The 4,220-nt window shown below is 42.9% G+C and overlaps 1 non-coding gene across 1 annotated transcript; it reads left to right on the top strand.

The window, feature by feature from the left end:
• Positions 1-1,114: 1,114 nt before the first annotated feature.
• On the top strand, positions 1,115-1,186 carry TRNAE-UUC (transfer RNA glutamic acid (anticodon UUC)). The gene has a single exon. It is a non-coding gene; the product is annotated as a tRNA-Glu (tRNA).
• The last annotated feature ends 3,034 nt before the right edge of the window (positions 1,187-4,220 follow it).

Here is a 4,220-nt window from a genome sequence, read left to right on the forward strand (position 1 = left end):
CCCTTGAACTGATTTTGTGTAAGAGGCGAGAGTTGACTCAAATGTTCTTTAAGATGCAATCCAAGTTAAGAGGCTATGATTGGGATGTAAGAGAATGTGGCAAAAAGGTGAGTCTATATATGGGTATATTATTCTTTCAACTTTTCTGTAGGTTTGAAATTTTTTTTAAGTTGGAAAACAAAGAAGGAAACTACTTGGTGGCTAAAAATCTTCAATCATTCTAGAAAGAAACAGAAAATTTTGTTTGTTTGTTTCAACGTGTTAAGTTTAGACTCAAGCATAATGGGTATTCCATCTGACAAAAATATATATGATAGTACCTGCATTTTGCCATTACTGACACACCTTGGTATTAAGTCCATTTGTAGTGAGTGCTATGGACTGAATTACATCTCCCCCACATTTATGTGTTGAAACTTTAATCCCCAAGGTGAATTTATCTGAAGTTAGAAATATCTACAGAGGCAGAGAAAGCATTAGCAGCGGCATTTTTGGAGATAGATTTTGGAGTGCTTCCTTGCAAGCACACAGTGGAGAGCAAGCAATGGTGGCAGCAATGACTGCAGGACTGACTGAAGAACCTCTCATTGTAGCAGGAAATAGCAAGAGAAAATTGGGAGCCTTGTAGGTAAACCCCCTATATGAAGTAAGAATGACCCAGGTGGGCAACTATTGTTGAACACAAGCTTTTGTATATATATTAACAGCTGAAGACACAAGATTGAAATTTTACTATGGCAAAAATCTTATCCGTTCCGAGCTGTAAACAGGATAAATTGCATCTTAGGAAACAAAATGATTTTTCTGCTCTTTGCTGGAGCAGCACCATCTGCCGGATTTGCTCAAAATGCAAATTCTCCAATCCTGAAGAAACTAAACAAAGTCACCAGACTTGTCTAGCTGCTCTTTTCTAGACCCTAACATCCCTTTTCTGTTTCCTATCTTTGGCCGACACTTCCTTCCTGTGCTCATAAATATAGATGTCCTATTTATATTTCACATTTTCATTGGGTTTCCTAGAGATTTGTTACCCATACATAAGGTATGCTATGGAGAATGAATGCAGGGAATCTATTAGAGGATTTTAAATAAGAAAATTAGTCTTTGGGGGGATTCCCTGGCAGTCCAGTGATTAGGACTCAGCACTTTCACTGCTGTGGCCTGGGTTCAATCCCCAGTCAGGGAACTAAGACCCAGAAAGCTGAACGGTATGGTCAAAAAAAAAAAAATTACTCTTTAATTTTGCTGGGCAATCCTTGAAAAGTGGAGCAAATAAAATATATACTGCTCCTTAAGCGCGATTCTTTTCCCAAAAGCAGCAGTGTGAGTATGTAAATGCTGACTAACTTGCCTAATTTCCTGTCTCTACATTTAACACACTGACCAGATTCTAGGCTCCAAATATCCTTTCTTCTCTTACTGCACCTTTATATGCTTCAAGCTCCCCAGACTCTGAGATGAATCCTGACCCCAGCCAGAGGATGTTTAACAAGCTTACTCAATACTAAAGCTATTGCTATTTCAACCTTCATCTTTACCCTGGGTCTAGTAGACAGACCTCTGCCTTGTGGCTAACATTACTTCCCATAGCTCAGTCTTCAGTCCCCATACCGAGCTCTGCCTATTCTCCCTTATGCTTGTGTCACTTTCTTGATTATTTGCTCAGCTCTCCCGTTTCCAGGGCTGTCAGGGTGGAAATCGTTGGGAAATAAATCAGGAAGTATATAGAGCAGTACACTGCAGAGCTGAGCTCTCTGAGGAGCCCACTCTGAGATGGAGATCAGCATGTGGCAAGGGAAGAGAGGGGAGCCAGTGGGACAGAGACAGAAGTCCAGTTATTAATTCAGTCTCAAATAAAGCCTGAACTGATCCTGTGGGGAGTTCTGAAAATGAGATTATGACTTCACAGGTCACTTGGCAGGGCAAGAGGGCCAAACCTTCATACGTCTAGTCCATTAGCCACTGGATGTGGGCCGCCAGCAGGAAGCATGACCTCAGGCAAGGGGCATGTTTCAGCTCAGACCCAAGGGGGTCAACCCAGAGGGCATTTTTCCAGAAGCACTCCTAGCGGCTAGGAGAATAAGTCCTAAAGAGATTTTAGTCAGTCAGTCAGCTCAGTCATGTCCAACTCTTTGCGACCCCATGGACTGCAGCACGCCAGGCTTCCCTGTCCATCACCAACTCCCGAAGCTTACTCAAACTCATGTCTATCGAGTCAGTGATGCCATCCAACCATGTCATCCTCTGTTGTCCCCTTCTCCCACCTTCAATCTTTCCCAGCATCAGGGTCTTTTCAAATGAGTCAGTTATTCGCATCAGGTGGCCAAGGTATTGGAGTTTCAGCTTCACCATCATTCCTTCCAAAGAACACCCAGGACTGATCTCCTTTAGAATGGTCTGGTTGGATCTCCTTGCAGTCTGAGGGACTCTCAAGAGTCTTTTCCAACACCACAGTTCAAAAGCATCAATTCTTCAGCACTCAGCTTTCTTTATAGTCCAACTCTCACATCCATACATGAATACTGGAAAAACCACAGCTTTGACTAGATGGACCTTTGTTGGCAAAGTAAGGAAAGAGACTTAGTCTTTCCTAAAGCAGAATGTCTTTCCTGAAGAGAGATCTGGACCAGTATCCCAGTGCCCTCCAACCCTACACCCCCATGAAGTGCCATGCAGAGAACTTTTTTTTTCTAAATCCCACTTCCAGTTTGGAAGTCACTCTGAATCCTGATCCCAAACACAAGAAGGATTAATCCCTTCATGACAAGCAACCAAGGAAGAAGGCAGATAGATAGCACTTAACAGCAGGGAGAGTATTTGAAGAGAATAAAGTGAAAACAAAGTGAAGCCTACTCTCAGGTAATGAGAAATCCATAGCAGTCATTTCACAGAGCATGCATCAGGAAAGAGAAAACACCATGAGGAGAATGAGCTTTGAATGGGTAAGGATGGAGAACTTCCTGCAATTGGGAAATTATTACCTCAACATAGAACATGGGCATAGTCAAAAAACAAGAATAGGACTTCCCTGGAGGTACAGTGGATGGGAACCTGCCTGACAGTGCAGGGGACACAGGTTCAATCCCTGCTCCAGGAAGATTCTACACTCAGAGAAACCAAGTCTGATCACCACTACTACTAAGAGCCAGGGAGCCGCAACTGCTGGGCCCGTGTGCTGCAACGACTGAAGCCGGCACACCTGTGCTGCTCAACAAGAGAAGCCACTGCAGTGAGCAGCCTGTGAACCACAACGAAGAGAGCCCTGCCTGCTGCAGCCAGAGAGAGCCTGAGCACAGCAGTGAGAACCCAAAACAGCCAAACAAAAGAAGAACAAGAATGACAGAAGAGAGTGCCAGACTGAAGAATATGTGAACAGAAATCCATCCTTCCAGCTTCACCAGGCTAAGGGTTTCCCCGTTTCCTTAAAAATGAGACAGAGAAAGATGATTTTATAACTTGCCTTCTTCCACAAATAATTTCCTACCGCAGATCCACAGCGAACAGGAGAGAAAACTACTTATATCAAAATCTCCTACTTGTTTTGTATAATTCCTGGTAAATTGGATATAATTCTCTCACTACATCATAGCCAAAGATAGAGTAATTACTGATAAATCCTTTAGTCATTGTTACGGACCAGATGCTTGTGTCCTCCCCAAACTCACACGTTGAAGTTCTAACCCACAATGTGATGATACTAGGAGGAGGGGCTTTGGAGGTGATTAGGTCATGAGGGTGGGGCTCTCAAAAATGGGATTAATGCCCTCAAAAGAGACTGCACAGAGCTCTCTTATCAGTTTCTGCCATGGAGAACACAGAGAAAAGACAGTTGTCTATGAATCAGGAAGCTTGTCCCTACCAGACATTGAATCTGCTGGTGCCTGGATCTTGGACTTCTCAGATTCCAGAACTGTGAGAAATAAATGTTTATTGTTTAAGCCACTCAGTTTATGGTATTCTTGTCACAGCAGCCTAAACAGACTAAAGCAGCCATCTTGTAAAAATCCTGGGTTAAAGTTTCTTTCCAGTATTATATATAGTTCTGGTCTGGATCACTCATTAACTTGATAATTATCTCCAGTGTCTAGAGAAGATCTCTAGTAAGCTGCCTGGTTACACACAGCATCTTAAAGAGACTCATTCCTCCTTGTGTAGGCTAAATACTACACAAGCAAAAGAGGATGGGCCCAGAAATAAGGTTACCGGAAAGAATAAACAAA

This window comes from Ovis canadensis, chromosome 22, assembly GCF_042477335.2.
Source record: "Ovis canadensis isolate MfBH-ARS-UI-01 breed Bighorn chromosome 22, ARS-UI_OviCan_v2, whole genome shotgun sequence".
Lineage (NCBI taxonomy): Eukaryota > Metazoa > Chordata > Mammalia > Artiodactyla > Bovidae > Ovis > Ovis canadensis.